The sequence below is a fragment of the Ranitomeya variabilis genome, chromosome 4 (genome assembly GCF_051348905.1).
Source record: "Ranitomeya variabilis isolate aRanVar5 chromosome 4, aRanVar5.hap1, whole genome shotgun sequence".
NCBI classification, from domain to species: Eukaryota; Metazoa; Chordata; class Amphibia; order Anura; family Dendrobatidae; genus Ranitomeya; species Ranitomeya variabilis.
Window position 1 is genome coordinate 362,178,185 of NC_135235.1, and position 27,091 is coordinate 362,205,275.

Here is a 27,091-nt window from a genome sequence, read left to right on the forward strand (position 1 = left end):
GAAGGCACCTGGAATATGCAAATTATCCTCCTCAAGCTTGAATCCCTGGTTTGGTGATGCTTTCCAAGCAGCTGGTCCCGGCTGTACCCAACGATCTTCTTGCCGACGGAGACTCGTTGCTTTTCCCAGAAGGCACCTGGAATATGCAAATTATCCTCCTCAAGCTTGAATCCCTGGTTTGGTGATGCTTTCCAAGCAGCTGGTCCCGGCTGTACCCAACGATCTTCTTGCCGACGGAGACTCGTTGCTTTTCCCAGAAGGCACCTGGAATATGCAAATTATCCTCCTCAAGCTTGAATCCCTGGTTTGGTGATGCTTTCCAAGCAGCTGGTCCCGGCTGTACCCAACAATCTTCTTGCCGAGGGAGACTCGTTGCTTTTCCCAGAAGGCACCTGGAATATGCAGATTATCCTTCTCAAGCTTGAATCCCTGGTTTGGTGATGCTTTCCAAGCAGCTGGTCCCGGCTGTACCCAACGATCTTCTTGCCGAGGGAGACTCGTTGCTTTTCCCAGAAGGCACCTGGAATATGCAAATTATCCTCCTCTAGCTCTCTAGTTCCATTATATCCTTCTTGAGCACCGGTGCCCAAAACTGGACACAGTACTCCATGTGCGGTCTAACTAGGGATTTGTACAGAGGCAGTATAATGCTCTCATCATGTGTATCCAGACCTCTTTTAATGCACCCCATGATCCTGTTTGCCTTGGCAGCTGCTGCCTGGCACTGGCTGCTCCAGGTAAGTTTATCATTAACTAGGATCCCCAAGTCCTTCTCCATGTCAGATTTACCCAGTGGTTTCCCATTCAGTGTGTAATGGTGACATTGATTCCTTCTTCCCATGTGATTAACCTTACATTTATCATTGTTAAACCTCATCTGCCACCTTTCAGCCCAAGTTTCCAACTTATCCAGATCCATCTGTAGCAGAATGCTATCTTCTCTTGTATTAACTGCTTTACATAGTTTTGTATCATCTGCAAATATCAATATTTTACTGTGTAAACCTTCTACCAGACCATTAATGAATATGTTGAAGAGAACAGGTCCCAACACCGACCCCTGCGGTACCCCACTGGTCACAGCGACCCAGTTAGAGACTATACCATTTATAACCACCCTCTGCTTTCTATCACTAAGCCAGTTACTAACCCATTTACACACATTTTCCCCCAGACCAAGCATTCTCATTTTGTGTACCAACCTCTTGTGTGGCACGGTATCAAATGCTTTGGAAAAATCGAGATATACCACGTCCAATGACTCACCGTGGTCCAGCCTATAGCTTACCTCTTCATAAAAACTGATTAGATTGGTTTGACAGGAGCGATTTCTCATAAACCCATGCTGATATGGAGTTAAACAGTTATTCTCATTGAGATAATCCAGAATAACATCCTTCAGAAACCCTTCAAATATTTTACCAACAGTAGAGGTTAGACTTACTGGCCTATAATTTCCAGGTTTACTTTTAGAGCCCTTTTTGAATATTGGCACCACATTTGCTATGTGCCAGTCCTGCGGAACAGACCCCGTCGCTATAGAGTCCCTAAAAATAAGAAATAATGGTTTATCTATTACATTACTTAGTTCTCTTAGTACTCGTGGGTGTATGCCATCCGGACACGGAGATTTATCTATTTTAATCTTATTTAGCCGGTTTTGCACCTCTTCTTGGGTTAGATTGGTGACCCTTAATATAGGGTTTTCATTGTTTCTTGGGATTTCACCTAGCATTTAATTTTCCACCGTGAATACCGCGGAGAAGAAGGTGTTTAATATGTTAGCTTTTTCCTCATCATCTACAACCATTCTTTCCTCACTATTTTTTAAGGGGCCTACATTTTCAGTTTTTATTCTTTTACTATTGATATAGTTGAAGAACAGTTTGGGATTAGTTTTACTCTCCTTAGCAATGTGCTTCTCTGTTTCCTTTTTGGCAGCTTTAGTTAGTTTTTTAGATAAATTATTTTTCTCCCTATAGTTTTTTTAGAGCTTCAATGGTGCCATCCTGCTTTAGTAGTGCAAATGCTTTCTTTTTACTGTTAATTGCCTGTCTTACTTCTTTGTTTAGCCACATTGGGTTTTTCCTATTTCTAGTCCTTTTATTCCCACAAGGTATAAACCGCTTACAGTGCCTATTTAGGATGTTCTTAAACATTTTCCATTTTTTATCTGTATTCTTATTTCTGAGGATATTGTCCCAGTCTACCAGATTAAGGGCATCTCTAAGCTGGTCAAACTTTGCCTTCCTAAAGTTCAGTGTTTTTGTGACTCCCTGACAAGTCCCCCTAGTGAAAGACAGGTGAAACTGTACAATATTGTGGTCGCTATTTCCTAGATGCCCGACCACCTGCAGATTTGTTATTCTGTCAGGTCTACTAGATAGTATTAGGTCTAAAAGTGCTGCTCCTCTGGTTGGATTCTGCACCAATTGTGAAAGGTAATTTTTCTTGGTTATTAGCAGAAACCTGTTGCCTTTATGGGTTTCACAGGTTTCTGTTTCCCAGTTAATATCCGGGTAGTTAAAGTCCCCCATAACCAGGACCTCATTATGGGTTGCAGCTTCATCTATCTGCTTTAGAAGTAGACTTTCCATGATTTCTGTTATATTTGGGGGTTTGTAACAGACCCCAATGAGAATTTTGTTACCATTTTTCCCTCCATGAATTTCGACCCATATGGACTCGACATCCTCATTCCCTTCGCTAATATCCTCCCTTAAAGTGGACTTTAGACAAGACTTTACATAGAGACAAACTCCTCCTCCTCTCCGATTTTTACAATCCTTTCTAAACAGACTGTAACCCTGTAAGTTAACTGCCCAGTCATAGCTTTCATCTAACCATGTCTCGGTTATTCCCACTATGTCAAAGTTACCTGTAGATATTTCTGCTTCTAGTTCTTCCATCTTGTTTGTCAGGCTTCTGGCGTTTGCGAGCATGCAGTTTAGAGGATTTTGTTTTGTTCCAATCTCCTCGCTGTGGATTGTTTTAGAAATGTTCTTACCTCCCTTCTGAGTATGTTTTCCTGGGTCTTCTTTGTTTGAGTCTAATGTTTTTCTTCCCGTCCGCTCTACTTCTAGTTTAACGCCCTCCTGATGAGTGTAGCGAGTCTTCTGACGAATGTGTGTTTCCCAGGTTTGTTGAGGTGTAGTCCGTCTCTGGCGAGGAGTCCATCGTACAAGTAATTTACAACGTGGTCCAGGAATCCGAATCCTTGTTGTCTGCACCATCGTCTTAGCCAGTTGTTCGCATCAAGGATCCTGTTCCATCTCCTGGTGCCATGCCCGTCTACTGGAAGGATAGAAGAAAAAACTACCTGTGCATCCAGTTCCTTTACTTTCTTCCCCAACTCTTCAAAGTCCATGCAGATTGTCGGTAGGTCCTTCCTTGCCGTGTCATTGGTGCCAACATGTATCAGCAGAAATGAGTGGACGTCCTTGGAGCTGAAGAGCTTTGGTATCCTATCGGTGACATCCTTGATCATCGCACCTGGAAGGCAGCATACTTCTCTTGCGGTTATGTCCGGTCTGCAGATGGCTGTTTCTGTGCCTCTCAGTAGTGAGTCTCCCACCACCACCACTCTTCGTTGCTTCTTGGCTGTACTTTTTGCTGTCACTTGTTGCTGTGTGCCCTTTTCTTTTTTGCTTGCTGGTATTGCTTCATCCTTAGGTGTGCCATCTTCATCCTCTACAAAGATTTGATATCGGTTCTTCAGTTGTGTGGTTGGTGATTTTTCCATGGTCTTCTTGCTTCTTTTGGTCACATGCTTCCACTCATCTGCTTTTGGAGGTTCTCTGACACTTTTTTCACCTTCTGTGACCAGTAGAGATGCTTCTGTTCTGTCTAGGAAGTCTTCATTCTCTTTGATGAGTTTCAAAGTTGCTATTCTTTCTTCCAGGCCTCGCACCTTTTCTTCTAAAAGGGCCACTAGTCTACACTTCTGACAGGTGAAATTGGATTCTTCTTCTGGTCGATCTGTGAACATGTAGCACATGCTGCAGCTCACCATGTAGGTTGTCACATCTGCCATGTTGCTACTAGATCCTGCTGACTTGCTGTGTGTTTTCCTTCTTGTGTAATCTACTCAGCCAAGCTTTCTTGCAATAATGTCCTACAGGCAAAAATGTGCGCGCCGTTAGGCGCGCGGTTTGGGGATGCTTTCCAAGCAGCTGGTCCCGGCTGTACCCAACGATCTTCTTGCCGAGGGAGACTCGTTGCTTTTCCTAGAAGGCACCTGGAATATGCAAATTATCCTCCTCAAGCTTGAATCCCTGGTTTGGTGATGCTTTCCAAGCAGCTGTTCCCGGCTGTACCCAACGATCTTCTTGCCGAGGGAGACTCGTTGCTTTTCCCAGAAGGCACCTGGAATATGCAAATTATCCTCCTCAAGCTTGAATCCCTGGTTTGGTGATGCTTTCCAAGCAGTTGGTCCCGGCTGTACCCAACGATCTTCTTGCCGAGGGAGACTCATTGCTTTTCCCAGAAGGCACCTGGAATATGCAAATTATCCTCCTCAAGCTTGAATCCCTGGTTTGGTGATGCTTTCCAAGCAGCTGGTCCCGGCTGTACCCAACGATCTTCTTGCCGAGGGAGACTCGTTGCTTTTCCCAGAAGGCACCTGGAATATGCAAATTATCCTCCTCAAGCTTGAATCCCAGGTTTGGTGATGCTTTCCAAGCAGCTGGTCCCGGCTGTACCCAACGATCTTCTTGCCGAGGGAGACTCGTTGCTTTTCCCAGAAGGCACCTGGAATATGCAAATTATCCTCCTCAAGCTTGAATCCCTGGTTTGGTGATGCTTTCCAAGCAGCTGGTCCCGGCTGTACCCAACGATCTTCTTGCCGAGGGAGACTGTTTGCTTTTCCCAGAAGGCACCTGGAATATGCAAATTATCCTCCTCAAGCTTGAATCCCTGGTTTGGTGACGCTTTCCAAGCAGCTGGTCCCGGCTGTACCCAACGATCTTCTTGCCGAGGGAGACTCGTTGCTTTTCCCAGAAGGCACCTGGAATATGCAAATTATCCTCCTCAAGCTTGAATCCCTGGTTTGGTGATGCTATCCAAGCAGCTGGTCCCGGCTGTACCCAACGATCTTCTTGCCGAGGGAGACTCGTTGCTTTTCCCAGAAGGCACCTGGAATATGCAAATTACTCTCCTCAAGCTCAAATCCCTGGTTTGGTGATGCTTTCCAAGCAGCTGGTCCCGGCTGTACCCAACGATCTTCTTGCCGAGGGAGACTCGTTGCTTTTCCCAGAAGGCACCTGGAATATGCAAATTATCCTCCTCAAGCTCAAGCTTGAATCCCTGGTTTGGTGATGCTTTCCAAGCAGCTGGTCCCGGCTGTACCCAACGATCTTCTTGCCGAGGGAGACTCGTTGCTTTTCCCAGAAGGCACCTGGAATATGCAAATTATCCTCCTCAAGCTTGAATCCCTGGTTTGGTGATGCTTTCCAAGCAGCTGGTCCCGGCTGTACCCAACGATCTTCTTGCCGAGGGAGACTCGTTGCTTTTCCCAGAAGGCACCTGGAATATGCAAATTATCCTCCTCAAGCTTGAATCCCTGGTTTGGTGATGCTTTCCAAGCAGCTGGTCCCGGCTGTACCCAACGATCTTCTTGCCGAGGGAGACTCGTTGCTTTTCCCAGAAGGCACCTGGAATATGCAAATTATCCTCCTCAAGCTTGAATCCCTGGTTTGGTGATGCTTTCCAAGCAGCTGGTCCCGGCTGTACCCAACGATCTTCTTGCCGAGGGAGACTCTTTGCTTTTCCCAGAAGGCACCTGGAATATGCAAATTATCCTCCTCAAGCTTGAACCCCTGGTTTGGTGATGCTTTCCAAGCAGCTGGTCCCGGCTGTACCCAACGATCTTCTTGCCGAGGGAGACTCGTTGCTTTTCCCAGAAGGCACCTGGAATACGCAAATTATCCTTCTCAAGCTTGAATCCCTGGTTTGGTGATGCTTTCCAAGCAGCTGGTCCCGGCTGTACCCAACGATCTTCTTGCCGAGGGAGACTCGTTGCTTTTCCCAGAAGGCACCTGGAATATGCAAATTATCCTCCTCAAGCTTGAATCCCTGGTTTGGTGATGCTTTCCAAGCAGCTGGTCCCGGCTGTACCCAACGATCTTCTTGCCGACGGAGACTCGTTGCTTTTCCCAGAAGGCACCTGGAATATGCAAATTATCCTCCTCAAGCTTGAATCCCTGGTTTGGTGATGCTTTCCAAGCAGCTGGTCCCGGCTGTACCCAACGATCTTCTTGCCGACGGAGACTCGTTGCTTTTCCCAGAAGGCACCTGGAATATGCAAATTATCCTCCTCAAGCTTGAATCCCTGGTTTGGTGATGCTTTCCAAGCAGCTGGTCCCGGCTGTACCCAACAATCTTCTTGCCGAGGGAGACTCGTTGCTTTTCCCAGAAGGCACCTGGAATATGCAAATTATCCTTCTCAAGCTTGAATCCCTGGTTTGGTGATGCTTTCCAAGCAGCTGGTCCCGGCTGTACCCAACGATCTTCTTGCCGAGGGAGACTCGTTGCTTTTCCCAGAAGGCACCTGGAATATGCAAATTATCCTCCTCAAGCTTGAATCCCTGGTTTGGTGATGCTTTCCAAGCAGCTGGTCCCGGCTGTACCCAACGATCTTCTTGCCGAGGGAGACTCGTTGCTTTTCCCAGAAGGCACCTGGAATATGCAAATTATCCTCCTCAAGCTTGAATCCCTGGTTTGGTGATGCTTTCCAAGCAGCTGGTCCCGGCTGTACCCAACGATCTTCTTGCCGAGGGAGACTCGTTGCTTTTCCCAGAAGGCACCTGGAATATGCAAATTATCCTCCTCAAGCTTGAATCCCTGGTTTGGTGATGCTTTCCAAGCAGCTGGTCCCGGCTGTACCCAACGATCTTCTTGCCGAGGGAGACTCTTTGCTTTTCCCAGAAGGCACCTGGAATATGCAAATTATCCTCCTCAAGCTTGAACCCCTGGTTTGGTGATGCTTTCCAAGCAGCTGGTCCCGGCTGTACCCAACGATCTTCTTGCCGAGGGAGACTCGTTGCTTTTCCCAGAAGGCACCTGGAATACGCAAATTATCCTTCTCAAGCTTGAATCCCTGGTTTGGTGATGCTTTCCAAGCAGCTGGTCCCGGCTGTACCCAACGATCTTCTTGCCGAGGGAGACTCGTTGCTTTTCCCAGAAGGCACCTGGAATATGCAAATTATCCTCCTCAAGCTTGAATCCCTGGTTTGGTGATGCTTTCCAAGCAGCTGGTCCCGGCTGTACCCAACGATCTTCTTGCCGACGGAGACTCGTTGCTTTTCCCAGAAGGCACCTGGAATATGCAAATTATCCTCCTCAAGCTTGAATCCCTGGTTTGGTGATGCTTTCCAAGCAGCTGGTCCCGGCTGTACCCAACGATCTTCTTGCCGACGGAGACTCGTTGCTTTTCCCAGAAGGCACCTGGAATATGCAAATTATCCTCCTCAAGCTTGAATCCCTGGTTTGGTGATGCTTTCCAAGCAGCTGGTCCCGGCTGTACCCAACAATCTTCTTGCCGAGGGAGACTCGTTGCTTTTCCCAGAAGGCACCTGGAATATGCAGATTATCCTTCTCAAGCTTGAATCCCTGGTTTGGTGATGCTTTCCAAGCAGCTGGTCCCGGCTGTACCCAACGATCTTCTTGCCGAGGGAGACTCGTTGCTTTTCCCAGAAGGCACCTGGAATATGCAAATTATCCTCCTCTAGCTCTCTAGTTCCATTATATCCTTCTTGAGCACCGGTGCCCAAAACTGGACACAGTACTCCATGTGCGGTCTAACTAGGGATTTGTACAGAGGCAGTATAATGCTCTCATCATGTGTATCCAGACCTCTTTTAATGCACCCCATGATCCTGTTTGCCTTGGCAGCTGCTGCCTGGCACTGGCTGCTCCAGGTAAGTTTATCATTAACTAGGATCCCCAAGTCCTTCTCCATGTCAGATTTACCCAGTGGTTTCCCATTCAGTGTGTAATGGTGACATTGATTCCTTCTTCCCATGTGATTAACCTTACATTTATCATTGTTAAACCTCATCTGCCACCTTTCAGCCCAAGTTTCCAACTTATCCAGATCCATCTGTAGCAGAATGCTATCTTCTCTTGTATTAACTGCTTTACATAGTTTTGTATCATCTGCAAATATCAATATTTTACTGTGTAAACCTTCTACCAGACCATTAATGAATATGTTGAAGAGAACAGGTCCCAACACCGACCCCTGCGGTACCCCACTGGTCACAGCGACCCAGTTAGAGACTATACCATTTATAACCACCCTCTGCTTTCTATCACTAAGCCAGTTACTAACCCATTTACACACATTTTCCCCCAGACCAAGCATTCTCATTTTGTGTACCAACCTCTTGTGTGGCACGGTATCAAATGCTTTGGAAAAATCGAGATATACCACGTCCAATGACTCACCGTGGTCCAGCCTATAGCTTACCTCTTCATAAAAACTGATTAGATTGGTTTGACAGGAGCGATTTCTCATAAACCCATGCTGATATGGAGTTAAACAGTTATTCTCATTGAGATAATCCAGAATAACATCCTTCAGAAACCCTTCAAATATTTTACCAACAGTAGAGGTTAGACTTACTGGCCTATAATTTCCAGGTTTACTTTTAGAGCCCTTTTTGAATATTGGCACCACATTTGCTATGTGCCAGTCCTGCGGAACAGACCCCGTCGCTATAGAGTCCCTAAAAATAAGAAATAATGGTTTATCTATTACATTACTTAGTTCTCTTAGTACTCGTGGGTGTATGCCATCCGGACACGGAGATTTATCTATTTTAATCTTATTTAGCCGGTTTTGCACCTCTTCTTGGGTTAGATTGGTGACCCTTAATATAGGGTTTTCATTGTTTCTTGGGATTTCACCTAGCATTTAATTTTCCACCGTGAATACCGCGGAGAAGAAGGTGTTTAATATGTTAGCTTTTTCCTCATCATCTACAACCATTCTTTCCTCACTATTTTTTAAGGGGCCTACATTTTCAGTTTTTATTCTTTTACTATTGATATAGTTGAAGAACAGTTTGGGATTAGTTTTACTCTCCTTAGCAATGTGCTTCTCTGTTTCCTTTTTGGCAGCTTTAGTTAGTTTTTTAGATAAATTATTTTTCTCCCTATAGTTTTTTTAGAGCTTCAATGGTGCCATCCTGCTTTAGTAGTGCAAATGCTTTCTTTTTACTGTTAATTGCCTGTCTTACTTCTTTGTTTAGCCACATTGGGTTTTTCCTATTTCTAGTCCTTTTATTCCCACAAGGTATAAACCGCTTACAGTGCCTATTTAGGATGTTCTTAAACATTTTCCATTTTTTATCTGTATTCTTATTTCTGAGGATATTGTCCCAGTCTACCAGATTAAGGGCATCTCTAAGCTGGTCAAACTTTGCCTTCCTAAAGTTCAGTGTTTTTGTGACTCCCTGACAAGTCCCCCTAGTGAAAGACAGGTGAAACTGTACAATATTGTGGTCGCTATTTCCTAGATGCCCGACCACCTGCAGATTTGTTATTCTGTCAGGTCTACTAGATAGTATTAGGTCTAAAAGTGCTGCTCCTCTGGTTGGATTCTGCACCAATTGTGAAAGGTAATTTTTCTTGGTTATTAGCAGAAACCTGTTGCCTTTATGGGTTTCACAGGTTTCTGTTTCCCAGTTAATATCCGGGTAGTTAAAGTCCCCCATAACCAGGACCTCATTATGGGTTGCAGCTTCATCTATCTGCTTTAGAAGTAGACTTTCCATGATTTCTGTTATATTTGGGGGTTTGTAACAGACCCCAATGAGAATTTTGTTACCATTTTTCCCTCCATGAATTTCGACCCATATGGACTCGACATCCTCATTCCCTTCGCTAATATCCTCCCTTAAAGTGGACTTTAGACAAGACTTTACATAGAGACAAACTCCTCCTCCTCTCCGATTTTTACAATCCTTTCTAAACAGACTGTAACCCTGTAAGTTAACTGCCCAGTCATAGCTTTCATCTAACCATGTCTCGGTTATTCCCACTATGTCAAAGTTACCTGTAGATATTTCTGCTTCTAGTTCTTCCATCTTGTTTGTCAGGCTTCTGGCGTTTGCGAGCATGCAGTTTAGAGGATTTTGTTTTGTTCCAATCTCCTCGCTGTGGATTGTTTTAGAAATGTTCTTACCTCCCTTCTGAGTATGTTTTCCTGGGTCTTCTTTGTTTGAGTCTAATGTTTTTCTTCCCGTCCGCTCTACTTCTAGTTTAACGCCCTCCTGATGAGTGTAGCGAGTCTTCTGACGAATGTGTGTTTCCCAGGTTTGTTGAGGTGTAGTCCGTCTCTGGCGAGGAGTCCATCGTACAAGTAATTTACAACGTGGTCCAGGAATCCGAATCCTTGTTGTCTGCACCATCGTCTTAGCCAGTTGTTCGCATCAAGGATCCTGTTCCATCTCCTGGTGCCATGCCCGTCTACTGGAAGGATAGAAGAAAAAACTACCTGTGCATCCAGTTCCTTTACTTTCTTCCCCAACTCTTCAAAGTCCATGCAGATTGTCGGTAGGTCCTTCCTTGCCGTGTCATTGGTGCCAACATGTATCAGCAGAAATGAGTGGACGTCCTTGGAGCTGAAGAGCTTTGGTATCCTATCGGTGACATCCTTGATCATCGCACCTGGAAGGCAGCATACTTCTCTTGCGGTTATGTCCGGTCTGCAGATGGCTGTTTCTGTGCCTCTCAGTAGTGAGTCTCCCACCACCACCACTCTTCGTTGCTTCTTGGCTGTACTTTTTGCTGTCACTTGTTGCTGTGTGCCCTTTTCTTTTTTGCTTGCTGGTATTGCTTCATCCTTAGGTGTGCCATCTTCATCCTCTACAAAGATTTGATATCGGTTCTTCAGTTGTGTGGTTGGTGATTTTTCCATGGTCTTCTTGCTTCTTTTGGTCACATGCTTCCACTCATCTGCTTTTGGAGGTTCTCTGACACTTTTTTCACCTTCTGTGACCAGTAGAGATGCTTCTGTTCTGTCTAGGAAGTCTTCATTCTCTTTGATGAGTTTCAAAGTTGCTATTCTTTCTTCCAGGCCTCGCACCTTTTCTTCTAAAAGGGCCACTAGTCTACACTTCTGACAGGTGAAATTGGATTCTTCTTCTGGTCGATCTGTGAACATGTAGCACATGCTGCAGCTCACCATGTAGGTTGTCACATCTGCCATGTTGCTACTAGATCCTGCTGACTTGCTGTGTGTTTTCCTTCTTGTGTAATCTACTCAGCCAAGCTTTCTTGCAATAATGTCCTACAGGCAAAAATGTGCGCGCCGTTAGGCGCGCGGTTTGGGGATGCTTTCCAAGCAGCTGGTCCCGGCTGTACCCAACGATCTTCTTGCCGAGGGAGACTCGTTGCTTTTCCTAGAAGGCACCTGGAATATGCAAATTATCCTCCTCAAGCTTGAATCCCTGGTTTGGTGATGCTTTCCAAGCAGCTGTTCCCGGCTGTACCCAACGATCTTCTTGCCGAGGGAGACTCGTTGCTTTTCCCAGAAGGCACCTGGAATATGCAAATTATCCTCCTCAAGCTTGAATCCCTGGTTTGGTGATGCTTTCCAAGCAGTTGGTCCCGGCTGTACCCAACGATCTTCTTGCCGAGGGAGACTCATTGCTTTTCCCAGAAGGCACCTGGAATATGCAAATTATCCTCCTCAAGCTTGAATCCCTGGTTTGGTGATGCTTTCCAAGCAGCTGGTCCCGGCTGTACCCAACGATCTTCTTGCCGAGGGAGACTCGTTGCTTTTCCCAGAAGGCACCTGGAATATGCAAATTATCCTCCTCAAGCTTGAATCCCAGGTTTGGTGATGCTTTCCAAGCAGCTGGTCCCGGCTGTACCCAACGATCTTCTTGCCGAGGGAGACTCGTTGCTTTTCCCAGAAGGCACCTGGAATATGCAAATTATCCTCCTCAAGCTTGAATCCCTGGTTTGGTGATGCTTTCCAAGCAGCTGGTCCCGGCTGTACCCAACGATCTTCTTGCCGAGGGAGACTGTTTGCTTTTCCCAGAAGGCACCTGGAATATGCAAATTATCCTCCTCAAGCTTGAATCCCTGGTTTGGTGACGCTTTCCAAGCAGCTGGTCCCGGCTGTACCCAACGATCTTCTTGCCGAGGGAGACTCGTTGCTTTTCCCAGAAGGCACCTGGAATATGCAAATTATCCTCCTCAAGCTTGAATCCCTGGTTTGGTGATGCTATCCAAGCAGCTGGTCCCGGCTGTACCCAACGATCTTCTTGCCGAGGGAGACTCGTTGCTTTTCCCAGAAGGCACCTGGAATATGCAAATTACTCTCCTCAAGCTCAAATCCCTGGTTTGGTGATGCTTTCCAAGCAGCTGGTCCCGGCTGTACCCAACGATCTTCTTGCCGAGGGAGACTCGTTGCTTTTCCCAGAAGGCACCTGGAATATGCAAATTATCCTCCTCAAGCTCAAGCTTGAATCCCTGGTTTGGTGATGCTTTCCAAGCAGCTGGTCCCGGCTGTACCCAACGATCTTCTTGCCGAGGGAGACTCGTTGCTTTTCCCAGAAGGCACCTGGAATATGCAAATTATCCTCCTCAAGCTTGAATCCCTGGTTTGGTGATGCTTTCCAAGCAGCTGGTCCCGGCTGTACCCAACGATCTTCTTGCCGAGGGAGACTCGTTGCTTTTCCCAGAAGGCACCTGGAATATGCAAATTATCCTCCTCAAGCTTGAATCCCTGGTTTGGTGATGCTTTCCAAGCAGCTGGTCCCGGCTGTACCCAACGATCTTCTTGCCGAGGGAGACTCGTTGCTTTTCCCAGAAGGCACCTGGAATATGCAAATTATCCTCCTCAAGCTTGAATCCCTGGTTTGGTGATGCTTTCCAAGCAGCTGGTCCCGGCTGTACCCAACGATCTTCTTGCCGAGGGAGACTCTTTGCTTTTCCCAGAAGGCACCTGGAATATGCAAATTATCCTCCTCAAGCTTGAACCCCTGGTTTGGTGATGCTTTCCAAGCAGCTGGTCCCGGCTGTACCCAACGATCTTCTTGCCGAGGGAGACTCGTTGCTTTTCCCAGAAGGCACCTGGAATACGCAAATTATCCTTCTCAAGCTTGAATCCCTGGTTTGGTGATGCTTTCCAAGCAGCTGGTCCCGGCTGTACCCAACGATCTTCTTGCCGAGGGAGACTCGTTGCTTTTCCCAGAAGGCACCTGGAATATGCAAATTATCCTCCTCAAGCTTGAATCCCTGGTTTGGTGATGCTTTCCAAGCAGCTGGTCCCGGCTGTACCCAACGATCTTCTTGCCGACGGAGACTCGTTGCTTTTCCCAGAAGGCACCTGGAATATGCAAATTATCCTCCTCAAGCTTGAATCCCTGGTTTGGTGATGCTTTCCAAGCAGCTGGTCCCGGCTGTACCCAACGATCTTCTTGCCGACGGAGACTCGTTGCTTTTCCCAGAAGGCACCTGGAATATGCAAATTATCCTCCTCAAGCTTGAATCCCTGGTTTGGTGATGCTTTCCAAGCAGCTGGTCCCGGCTGTACCCAACAATCTTCTTGCCGAGGGAGACTCGTTGCTTTTCCCAGAAGGCACCTGGAATATGCAAATTATCCTTCTCAAGCTTGAATCCCTGGTTTGGTGATGCTTTCCAAGCAGCTGGTCCCGGCTGTACCCAACGATCTTCTTGCCGAGGGAGACTCGTTGCTTTTCCCAGAAGGCACCTGGAATATGCAAATTATCCTCCTCTAGCTCTCTAGTTCCATTATATCCTTCTTGAGCACCGGTGCCCAAAACTGGACACAGTACTCCATGTGCGGTCTAACTAGGGATTTGTACAGAGGCAGTATAATGCTCTCATCATGTGTATCCAGACCTCTTTTAATGCACCCCATGATCCTGTTTGCCTTGGCAGCTGCTGCCTGGCACTGGCTGCTCCAGGTAAGTTTATCATTAACTAGGATCCCCAAGTCCTTCTCCATGTCAGATTTACCCAGTGGTTTCCCATTCAGTGTGTAATGGTGACATTGATTCCTTCTTCCCATGTGATTAACCTTACATTTATCATTGTTAAACCTCATCTGCCACCTTTCAGCCCAAGTTTCCAACTTATCCAGATCCATCTGTAGCAGAATGCTATCTTCTCTTGTATTAACTGCTTTACATAGTTTTGTATCATCTGCAAATATCAATATTTTACTGTGTAAACCTTCTACCAGACCATTAATGAATATGTTGAAGAGAACAGGTCCCAACACCGACCCCTGCGGTACCCCACTGGTCACAGCGACCCAGTTAGAGACTATACCATTTATAACCACCCTCTGCTTTCTATCACTAAGCCAGTTACTAACCCATTTACACACATTTTCCCCCAGACCAAGCATTCTCATTTTGTGTACCAACCTCTTGTGTGGCACGGTATCAAATGCTTTGGAAAAATCGAGATATACCACGTCCAATGACTCACCGTGGTCCAGCCTATAGCTTACCTCTTCATAAAAACTGATTAGATTGGTTTGACAGGAGCGATTTCTCATAAACCCATGCTGATATGGAGTTAAACAGTTATTCTCATTGAGATAATCCAGAATAACATCCTTCAGAAACCCTTCAAATATTTTACCAACAGTAGAGGTTAGACTTACTGGCCTATAATTTCCAGGTTTACTTTTAGAGCCCTTTTTGAATATTGGCACCACATTTGCTATGTGCCAGTCCTGCGGAACAGACCCCGTCGCTATAGAGTCCCTAAAAATAAGAAATAATGGTTTATCTATTACATTACTTAGTTCTCTTAGTACTCGTGGGTGTATGCCATCCGGACACGGAGATTTATCTATTTTAATCTTATTTAGCCGGTTTTGCACCTCTTCTTGGGTTAGATTGGTGACCCTTAATATAGGGTTTTCATTGTTTCTTGGGATTTCACCTAGCATTTAATTTTCCACCGTGAATACCGCGGAGAAGAAGGTGTTTAATATGTTAGCTTTTTCCTCATCATCTACAACCATTCTTTCCTCACTATTTTTTAAGGGGCCTACATTTTCAGTTTTTATTCTTTTACTATTGATATAGTTGAAGAACAGTTTGGGATTAGTTTTACTCTCCTTAGCAATGTGCTTCTCTGTTTCCTTTTTGGCAGCTTTAGTTAGTTTTTTAGATAAATTATTTTTCTCCCTATAGTTTTTTTAGAGCTTCAATGGTGCCATCCTGCTTTAGTAGTGCAAATGCTTTCTTTTTACTGTTAATTGCCTGTCTTACTTCTTTGTTTAGCCACATTGGGTTTTTCCTATTTCTAGTCCTTTTATTCCCACAAGGTATAAACCGCTTACAGTGCCTATTTAGGATGTTCTTAAACATTTTCCATTTTTTATCTGTATTCTTATTTCTGAGGATATTGTCCCAGTCTACCAGATTAAGGGCATCTCTAAGCTGGTCAAACTTTGCCTTCCTAAAGTTCAGTGTTTTTGTGACTCCCTGACAAGTCCCCCTAGTGAAAGACAGGTGAAACTGTACAATATTGTGGTCGCTATTTCCTAGATGCCCGACCACCTGCAGATTTGTTATTCTGTCAGGTCTACTAGATAGTATTAGGTCTAAAAGTGCTGCTCCTCTGGTTGGATTCTGCACCAATTGTGAAAGGTAATTTTTCTTGGTTATTAGCAGAAACCTGTTGCCTTTATGGGTTTCACAGGTTTCTGTTTCCCAGTTAATATCCGGGTAGTTAAAGTCCCCCATAACCAGGACCTCATTATGGGTTGCAGCTTCATCTATCTGCTTTAGAAGTAGACTTTCCATGATTTCTGTTATATTTGGGGGTTTGTAACAGACCCCAATGAGAATTTTGTTACCATTTTTCCCTCCATGAATTTCGACCCATATGGACTCGACATCCTCATTCCCTTCGCTAATATCCTCCCTTAAAGTGGACTTTAGACAAGACTTTACATAGAGACAAACTCCTCCTCCTCTCCGATTTTTACAATCCTTTCTAAACAGACTGTAACCCTGTAAGTTAACTGCCCAGTCATAGCTTTCATCTAACCATGTCTCGGTTATTCCCACTATGTCAAAGTTACCTGTAGATATTTCTGCTTCTAGTTCTTCCATCTTGTTTGTCAGGCTTCTGGCGTTTGCGAGCATGCAGTTTAGAGGATTTTGTTTTGTTCCAATCTCCTCGCTGTGGATTGTTTTAGAAATGTTCTTACCTCCCTTCTGAGTATGTTTTCCTGGGTCTTCTTTGTTTGAGTCTAATGTTTTTCTTCCCGTCCGCTCTACTTCTAGTTTAACGCCCTCCTGATGAGTGTAGCGAGTCTTCTGACGAATGTGTGTTTCCCAGGTTTGTTGAGGTGTAGTCCGTCTCTGGCGAGGAGTCCATCGTACAAGTAATTTACAACGTGGTCCAGGAATCCGAATCCTTGTTGTCTGCACCATCGTCTTAGCCAGTTGTTCGCATCAAGGATCCTGTTCCATCTCCTGGTGCCATGCCCGTCTACTGGAAGGATAGAAGAAAAAACTACCTGTGCATCCAGTTCCTTTACTTTCTTCCCCAACTCTTCAAAGTCCATGCAGATTGTCGGTAGGTCCTTCCTTGCCGTGTCATTGGTGCCAACATGTATCAGCAGAAATGAGTGGACGTCCTTGGAGCTGAAGAGCTTTGGTATCCTATCGGTGACATCCTTGATCATCGCACCTGGAAGGCAGCATACTTCTCTTGCGGTTATGTCCGGTCTGCAGATGGCTGTTTCTGTGCCTCTCAGTAGTGAGTCTCCCACCACCACCACTCTTCGTTGCTTCTTGGCTGTACTTTTTGCTGTCACTTGTTGCTGTGTGCCCTTTTCTTTTTTGCTTGCTGGTATTGCTTCATCCTTAGGTGTGCCATCTTCATCCTCTACAAAGATTTGATATCGGTTCTTCAGTTGTGTGGTTGGTGATTTTTCCATGGTCTTCTTGCTTCTTTTGGTCACATGCTTCCACTCATCTGCTTTTGGAGGTTCTCTGACACTTTTTTCACCTTCTGTGACCAGTAGAGATGCTTCTGTTCTGTCTAGGAAGTCTTCATTCTCTTTGATGAGTTTCAAAGTTGCTATTCTTTCTTCCAGGCCTCGCACCTTTTCTTCTAAAAGGGCCACTAGTCTACACTTCTGACAGGTGAAATTGGATTCTTCTTCTGGTCGATCTGTGAACATGTAGCACATGCTGCAGCTCACCATGTAGGTTGTCACATCTGCCATGTTGCTACTAGATCCTGCTGACTTGCTGTGTGTTTTCCTTCTTGTGTAATCTACTCAGCCAAGCTTTCTTGCAATAATGTCCTACAGGCAAAAATGTGCGCGCCGTAAGGCGCGCGGTTTGGGGATGCTTTCCAAGCAGCTGGTCCCGGCTGTACCCAACGATCTTCTTGCCGAGGGAGACTCGTTGCTTTTCCTAGAAGGCACCTGGAATATGCAAATTATCCTCCTCAAGCTTGAATCCCTGGTTTGGTGATGCTTTCCAAGCAGCTGTTCCCGGCTGTACCCAACGATCTTCTTGCCGAGGGAGACTCGTTGCTTTTCCCAGAAGGCACCTGGAATATGCAAATTATCCTCCTCAAGCTTGAATCCCTGGTTTGGTGATGCTTTCCAAGCAGTTGGTCCCGGCTGTACCCAACGATCTTCTTGCCGAGGGAGACTCATTGCTTTTCCCAGAAGGCACCTGGAATATGCAAATTATCCTCCTCAAGCTTGAATCCCTGGTTTGGTGATGCTTTCCAAGCAGCTGGTCCCGGCTGTACCCAACGATCTTCTTGCCGAGGGAGACTCGTTGCTTTTCCCAGAAGGCACCTGGAATATGCAAATTATCCTCCTCAAGCTTGAATCCCAGGTTTGGTGATGCTTTCCAAGCAGCTGGTCCCGGCTGTACCCAACGATCTTCTTGCCGAGGGAGACTCGTTGCTTTTCCCAGAAGGCACCTGGAATATGCAAATTATCCTCCTCAAGCTTGAATCCCTGGTTTGGTGATGCTTTCCAAGCAGCTGGTCCCGGCTGTACCCAACGATCTTCTTGCCGAGGGAGACTGGTTGCTTTTCCCAGAAGGCACCTGGAATATGCAAATTATCCTCCTCAAGCTTGAATCCCTGGTTTGGTGACGCTTTCCAAGCAGCTGGTCCCGGCTGTACCCAACGATCTTCTTGCCGAGGGAGACTCGTTGCTTTTCCCAGAAGGCACCTGGAATATGCAAATTATCCTCCTCAAGCTTGAATCCCTGGTTTGGTGATGCTATCCAAGCAGCTGGTCCCGGCTGTACCCAACGATCTTCTTGCCGAGGGAGACTCGTTGCTTTTCCCAGAAGGCACCTGGAATATGCAAATTACTCTCCTCAAGCTCAAATCCCTGGTTTGGTGATGCTTTCCAAGCAGCTGGTCCCGGCTGTACCCAACGATCTTCTTGCCGAGGGAGACTCGTTGCTTTTCCCAGAAGGCACCTGGAATATGCAAATTATCCTCCTCAAGCTCAAGCTTGAATCCCTGGTTTGGTGATGCTTTCCAAGCAGCTGGTCCCGGCTGTACCCAACGATCTTCTTGCCGAGGGAGACTCGTTGCTTTTCCCAGAAGGCACCTGGAATATGCAAATTATCCTCCTCAAGCTTGAATCCCTGGTTTGGTGATGCTTTCCAAGCAGCTGGTCCCGGCTGTACCCAACGATCTTCTTGCCGAGGGAGACTCGTTGCTTTTCCCAGAAGGCACCTGGAATATGCAAATTATCCTCCTCAAGCTTGAATCCCTGGTTTGGTGATGCTTTCCAAGCAGCTGGTCCCGGCTGTACCCAACGATCTTCTTGCCGAGGGAGACTCGTTGCTTTTCCCAGAAGGCACCTGGAATATGCAAATTATCCTCCTCAAGCTTGAATCCCTGGTTTGCTGATGCTTTCCAAGCAGCTGGTCCCGGCTGTACCCAACGATCTTCTTGCCGAGGGAGACTCGTTGCTTTTCCCAGAAGGCACCTGGAATATGCAAATTATCCTCCTCAAGCTTGAATCCCTGATTTGGTGATGCTTCCCAAGCAGCTGGTCCCGGCTGTACCCAACGATATTCTTGCCGAGGGAGACTCGTTGCTTTTCCCAGAAGGCACCTGGAATATGCAAATTATCCTCCTCAAGCTTGAATCCCAGGTTTGGTGATGCTTTCCAAGCAGCTGGTCCCGGCTGTACCCAACGATCTTCTTGCCGAGGGAGACTCGTTGCTTTTCCCAGAAGGCACCTGGAATATGCAAATTATCCTCCTCAAGCTTGAATCCCTGGTTTGGTGATGCTTTCCAAGCAGCTGGTCCCGGCTGTACCCAACGATCTTCTTGCCGAGGGAGACTCGTTGCTTTTCCCAGAAGGCACCTGGAATATGCAAATTATCCTCCTCAAGCTTGAATCCCTGGTTTGGTGATGCTTTCCAAGCAGCTGGTCCCGGCTGTACCCAACAATCTTCTTGCCGAGGGAGACTCGTTGCTTTTCCCAGAAGGCACCTGGAATATGCAAATTATCCTTCTCAAGCTTGAATCCCTGGTTTGGTGATGCTTTCCAAGCAGCTGGTCCCGGCTGTACCCAACGATCTTCTTGCCGAGGGAGACTCGTTGCTTTTCCCAGAAGGCACCTGGAATATGCAAATTATCCTCCTCTAGCTCTCTAGTTCCATTATATCCTTCTTGAGCACCGGTGCCCAAAACTGGACACAGTACTCCATGTGCGGTCTAACTAGGGATTTGTACAGAGGCAGTATAATGCTCTCATCATGTGTATCCAGACCTCTTTTAATGCACCCCATGATCCTGTTTGCCTTGGCAGCTGCTGCCTGGCACTGGCTGCTCCAGGTAAGTTTATCATTAACTAGGATCCCCAAGTCCTTCTCCATGTCAGATTTACCCAGTGGTTTCCCATTCAGTGTGTAATGGTGACATTGATTCCTTCTTCCCATGTGATTAACCTTACATTTATCATTGTTAAACCTCATCTGCCACCTTTCAGCCCAAGTTTCCAACTTATCCAGATCCATCTGTAGCAGAATGCTATCTTCTCTTGTATTAACTGCTTTACATAGTTTTGTATCATCTGCAAATATCAATATTTTACTGTGTAAACCTTCTACCAGACCATTAATGAATATGTTGAAGAGAACAGGTCCCAACACCGACCCCTGCGGTACCCCACTGGTCACAGCGACCCAGTTAGAGACTATACCATTTATAACCACCCTCTGCTTTCTATCACTAAGCCAGTTACTAACCCATTTACACACATTTTCCCCCAGACCAAGCATTCTCATTTTGTGTACCAACCTCTTGTGTGGCACGGTATCAAATGCTTTGGAAAAATCGAGATATACCACGTCCAATGACTCACCGTGGTCCAGCCTATAGCTTACCTCTTCATAAAAACTGATTAGATTGGTTTGACAGGAGCGATTTCTCATAAACCCATGCTGATATGGAGTTAAACAGTTATTCTCATTGAGATAATCCAGAATAACATCCTTCAGAAACCCTTCAAATATTTTACCAACAGTAGAGGTTAGACTTACTGGCCTATAATTTCCAGGTTTACTTTTAGAGCCCTTTTTGAATATTGGCACCACATTTGCTATGTGCCAGTCCTGCGGAACAGACCCCGTCGCTATAGAGTCCCTAAAAATAAGAAATAATGGTTTATCTATTACATTACTTAGTTCTCTTAGTACTCGTGGGTGTATGCCATCCGGACACGGAGATTTATCTATTTTAATCTTATTTAGCCGGTTTTGCACCTCTTCTTGGGTTAGATTGGTGACCCTTAATATAGGGTTTTCATTGTTTCTTGGGATTTCACCTAGCATTTAATTTTCCACCGTGAATACCGCGGAGAAGAAGGTGTTTAATATGTTAGCTTTTTCCTCATCATCTACAACCATTCTTTCCTCACTATTTTTTAAGGGGCCTACATTTTCAGTTTTTATTCTTTTACTATTGATATAGTTGAAGAACAGTTTGGGATTAGTTTTACTCTCCTTAGCAATGTGCTTCTCTGTTTCCTTTTTGGCAGCTTTAGTTAGTTTTTTAGATAAATTATTTTTCTCCCTATAGTTTTTTTAGAGCTTCAATGGTGCCATCCTGCTTTAGTAGTGCAAATGCTTTCTTTTTACTGTTAATTGCCTGTCTTACTTCTTTGTTTAGCCACATTGGGTTTTTCCTATTTCTAGTCCTTTTATTCCCACAAGGTATAAACCGCTTACAGTGCCTATTTAGGATGTTCTTAAACATTTTCCATTTTTTATCTGTATTCTTATTTCTGAGGATATTGTCCCAGTCTACCAGATTAAGGGCATCTCTAAGCTGGTCAAACTTTGCCTTCCTAAAGTTCAGTGTTTTTGTGACTCCCTGACAAGTCCCCCTAGTGAAAGACAGGTGAAACTGTACAATATTGTGGTCGCTATTTCCTAGATGCCCGACCACCTGCAGATTTGTTATTCTGTCAGGTCTACTAGATAGTATTAGGTCTAAAAGTGCTGCTCCTCTGGTTGGATTCTGCACCAATTGTGAAAGGTAATTTTTCTTGGTTATTAGCAGAAACCTGTTGCCTTTATGGGTTTCACAGGTTTCTGTTTCCCAGTTAATATCCGGGTAGTTAAAGTCCCCCATAACCAGGACCTCATTATGGGTTGCAGCTTCATCTATCTGCTTTAGAAGTAGACTTTCCATGATTTCTGTTATATTTGGGGGTTTGTAACAGACCCCAATGAGAATTTTGTTACCATTTTTCCCTCCATGAATTTCGACCCATATGGACTCGACATCCTCATTCCCTTCGCTAATATCCTCCCTTAAAGTGGACTTTAGACAAGACTTTACATAGAGACAAACTCCTCCTCCTCTCCGATTTTTACAATCCTTTCTAAACAGACTGTAACCCTGTAAGTTAACTGCCCAGTCATAGCTTTCATCTAACCATGTCTCGGTTATTCCCACTATGTCAAAGTTACCTGTAGATATTTCTGCTTCTAGTTCTTCCATCTTGTTTGTCAGGCTTCTGGCGTTTGCGAGCATGCAGTTTAGAGGATTTTGTTTTGTTCCAATCTCCTCGCTGTGGATTGTTTTAGAAATGTTCTTACCTCCCTTCTGAGTATGTTTTCCTGGGTCTTCTTTGTTTGAGTCTAATGTTTTTCTTCCCGTCCGCTCTACTTCTAGTTTAACGCCCTCCTGATGAGTGTAGCGAGTCTTCTGACGAATGTGTGTTTCCCAGGTTTGTTGAGGTGTAGTCCGTCTCTGGCGAGGAGTCCATCGTACAAGTAATTTACAACGTGGTCCAGGAATCCGAATCCTTGTTGTCTGCACCATCGTCTTAGCCAGTTGTTCGCATCAAGGATCCTGTTCCATCTCCTGGTGCCATGCCCGTCTACTGGAAGGATAGAAGAAAAAACTACCTGTGCATCCAGTTCCTTTACTTTCTTCCCCAACTCTTCAAAGTCCATGCAGATTGTCGGTAGGTCCTTCCTTGCCGTGTCATTGGTGCCAACATGTATCAGCAGAAATGAGTGGACGTCCTTGGAGCTGAAGAGCTTTGGTATCCTATCGGTGACATCCTTGATCATCGCACCTGGAAGGCAGCATACTTCTCTTGCGGTTATGTCCGGTCTGCAGATGGCTGTTTCTGTGCCTCTCAGTAGTGAGTCTCCCACCACCACCACTCTTCGTTGCTTCTTGGCTGTACTTTTTGCTGTCACTTGTTGCTGTGTGCCCTTTTCTTTTTTGCTTGCTGGTATTGCTTCATCCTTAGGTGTGCCATCTTCATCCTCTACAAAGATTTGATATCGGTTCTTCAGTTGTGTGGTTGGTGATTTTTCCATGGTCTTCTTGCTTCTTTTGGTCACATGCTTCCACTCATCTGCTTTTGGAGGTTCTCTGACACTTTTTTCACCTTCTGTGACCAGTAGAGATGCTTCTGTTCTGTCTAGGAAGTCTTCATTCTCTTTGATGAGTTTCAAAGTTGCTATTCTTTCTTCCAGGCCTCGCACCTTTTCTTCTAAAAGGGCCACTAGTCTACACTTCTGACAGGTGAAATTGGATTCTTCTTCTGGTCGATCTGTGAACATGTAGCACATGCTGCAGCTCACCATGTAGGTTGTCACATCTGCCATGTTGCTACTAGATCCTGCTGACTTGCTGTGTGTTTTCCTTCTTGTGTAATCTACTCAGCCAAGCTTTCTTGCAATAATGTCCTACAGGCAAAAATGTGCGCGCCGTAAGGCGCGCGGTTTGGGGATGCTTTCCAAGCAGCTGGTCCCGGCTGTACCCAACGATCTTCTTGCCGAGGGAGACTCGTTGCTTTTCCTAGAAGGCACCTGGAATATGCAAATTATCCTCCTCAAGCTTGAATCCCTGGTTTGGTGATGCTTTCCAAGCAGCTGTTCCCGGCTGTACCCAACGATCTTCTTGCCGAGGGAGACTCGTTGCTTTTCCCAGAAGGCACCTGGAATATGCAAATTATCCTCCTCAAGCTTGAATCCCTGGTTTGGTGATGCTTTCCAAGCAGTTGGTCCCGGCTGTACCCAACGATCTTCTTGCCGAGGGAGACTCATTGCTTTTCCCAGAAGGCACCTGGAATATGCAAATTATCCTCCTCAAGCTTGAATCCCTGGTTTGGTGATGCTTTCCAAGCAGCTGGTCCCGGCTGTACCCAACGATCTTCTTGCCGAGGGAGACTCGTTGCTTTTCCCAGAAGGCACCTGGAATATGCAAATTATCCTCCTCAAGCTTGAATCCCAGGTTTGGTGATGCTTTCCAAGCAGCTGGTCCCGGCTGTACCCAACGATCTTCTTGCCGAGGGAGACTCGTTGCTTTTCCCAGAAGGCACCTGGAATATGCAAATTATCCTCCTCAAGCTTGAATCCCTGGTTTGGTGATGCTTTCCAAGCAGCTGGTCCCGGCTGTACCCAACGATCTTCTTGCCGAGGGAGACTGGTTGCTTTTCCCAGAAGGCACCTGGAATATGCAAATTATCCTCCTCAAGCTTGAATCCCTGGTTTGGTGACGCTTTCCAAGCAGCTGGTCCCGGCTGTACCCAACGATCTTCTTGCCGAGGGAGACTCGTTGCTTTTCCCAGAAGGCACCTGGAATATGCAAATTATCCTCCTCAAGCTTGAATCCCTGGTTTGGTGATGCTATCCAAGCAGCTGGTCCCGGCTGTACCCAACGATCTTCTTGCCGAGGGAGACTCGTTGCTTTTCCCAGAAGGCACCTGGAATATGCAAATTACTCTCCTCAAGCTCAAATCCCTGGTTTGGTGATGCTTTCCAAGCAGCTGGTCCCGGCTGTACCCAACGATCTTCTTGCCGAGGGAGACTCGTTGCTTTTCCCAGAAGGCACCTGGAATATGCAAATTATCCTCCTCAAGCTCAAGCTTGAATCCCTGGTTTGGTGATGCTTTCCAAGCAGCTGGTCCCGGCTGTACCCAACGATCTTCTTGCCGAGGGAGACTCGTTGCTTTTCCCAGAAGGCACCTGGAATATGCAAATTATCCTCCTCAAGCTTGAATCCCTGGTTTGGTGATGCTTTCCAAGCAGCTGGTCCCGGCTGTACCCAACGATCTTCTTGCCGAGGGAGACTCGTTGCTTTTCCCAGAAGGCACCTGGAATATGCAAATTATCCTCCTCAAGCTTGAATCCCTGGTTTGGTGATGCTTTCCAAGCAGCTGGTCCCGGCTGTACCCAACGATCTTCTTGCCGAGGGAGACTCGTTGCTTTTCCCAGAAGGCACCTGGAATATGCAAATTATCCTCCTCAAGCTTGAATCCCTGGTTTGCTGATGCTTTCCAAGCAGCTGGTCCCGGCTGTACCCAACGATCTTCTTGCCGAGGGAGACTCGTTGCTTTTCCCAGAAGGCACCTGGAATATGCAAATTATCCTCCTCAAGCTTGAATCCCTGATTTGGTGATGCTTCCCAAGCAGCTGGTCCCGGCTGTACCCAACGATATTCTTGCCGAGGGAGACTCGTTGCTTTTCCCAGAAGGCACCTGGAATATGCAAATTATCCTCCTCAAGCTTGAATCCCAGGTTTGGTGATGCTTTCCAAGCAGCTGGTCCCGGCTGTACCCAACGATCTTCTTGCCGAGGGAGACTCGTTGCTTTTCCCAGAAGGCACCTGGAATATGCAAATTATCCTCCTCAAGCTTGAATCCCTGGTTTGGTGATGCTTTCCAAGCAGCTGGTCCCGGCTGTACCCAACGATCTTCTTGCCGAGGGAGACTCGTTGCTTTTCCCAGAAGGCACCTGGAATATGCAAATTATCCTCCTCAAGCTTGAATCCCTGGTTTGGTGATGCTTTCCAAGCAGCTGGTCCCGGCTGTACCCAACAATCTTCTTGCCGAGGGAGACTCGTTGCTTTTCCCAGAAGGCACCTGGAATATGCAAATTATCCTTCTCAAGCTTGAATCCCTGGTTTGGTGATGCTTTCCAAGCAGCTGGTCCCGGCTGTACCCAACGATCTTCTTGCCGAGGGAGACTCGTTGCTTTTCCCAGAAGGCACCTGGAATATGCAAATTATCCTCCTCTAGCTCTCTAGTTCCATTATATCCTTCTTGAGCACCGGTGCCCAAAACTGGACACAGTACTCCATGTGCGGTCTAACTAGGGATTTGTACAGAGGCAGTATAATGCTCTCATCATGTGTATCCAGACCTCTTTTAATGCACCCCATGATCCTGTTTGCCTTGGCAGCTGCTGCCTGGCACTGGCTGCTCCAGGTAAGTTTATCATTAACTAGGATCCCCAAGTCCTTCTCCATGTCAGATTTACCCAGTGGTTTCCCATTCAGTGTGTAATGGTGACATTGATTCCTTCTTCCCATGTGATTAACCTTACATTTATCATTGTTAAACCTCATCTGCCACCTTTCAGCCCAAGTTTCCAACTTATCCAGATCCATCTGTAGCAGAATGCTATCTTCTCTTGTATTAACTGCTTTACATAGTTTTGTATCATCTGCAAATATCAATATTTTACTGTGTAAACCTTCTACCAGACCATTAATGAATATGTTGAAGAGAACAGGTCCCAACACCGACCCCTGCGGTACCCCACTGGTCACAGCGACCCAGTTAGAGACTATACCATTTATAACCACCCTCTGCTTTCTATCACTAAGCCAGTTACTAACCCATTTACACACATTTTCCCCCAGACCAAGCATTCTCATTTTGTGTACCAACCTCTTGTGTGGCACGGTATCAAATGCTTTGGAAAAATCGAGATATACCACGTCCAATGACTCACCGTGGTCCAGCCTATAGCTTACCTCTTCATAAAAACTGATTAGATTGGTTTGACAGGAGCGATTTCTCATAAACCCATGCTGATATGGAGTTAAACAGTTATTCTCATTGAGATAATCCAGAATAACATCCTTCAGAAACCCTTCAAATATTTTACCAACAGTAGAGGTTAGACTTACTGGCCTATAATTTCCAGGTTTACTTTTAGAGCCCTTTTTGAATATTGGCACCACATTTGCTATGTGCCAGTCCTGCGGAACAGACCCCGTCGCTATAGAGTCCCTAAAAATAAGAAATAATGGTTTATCTATTACATTACTTAGTTCTCTTAGTACTCGTGGGTGTATGCCATCCGGACACGGAGATTTATCTATTTTAATCTTATTTAGCCGGTTTTGCACCTCTTCTTGGGTTAGATTGGTGACCCTTAATATAGGGTTTTCATTGTTTCTTGGGATTTCACCTAGCATTTAATTTTCCACCGTGAATACCGCGGAGAAGAAGGTGTTTAATATGTTAGCTTTTTCCTCATCATCTACAACCATTCTTTCCTCACTATTTTTTAAGGGGCCTACATTTTCAGTTTTTATTCTTTTACTATTGATATAGTTGAAGAACAGTTTGGGATTAGTTTTACTCTCCTTAGCAATGTGCTTCTCTGTTTCCTTTTTGGCAGCTTTAGTTAGTTTTTTAGATAAATTATTTTTCTCCCTATAGTTTTTTTAGAGCTTCAATGGTGCCATCCTGCTTTAGTAGTGCAAATGCTTTCTTTTTACTGTTAATTGCCTGTCTTACTTCTTTGTTTAGCCACATTGGGTTTTT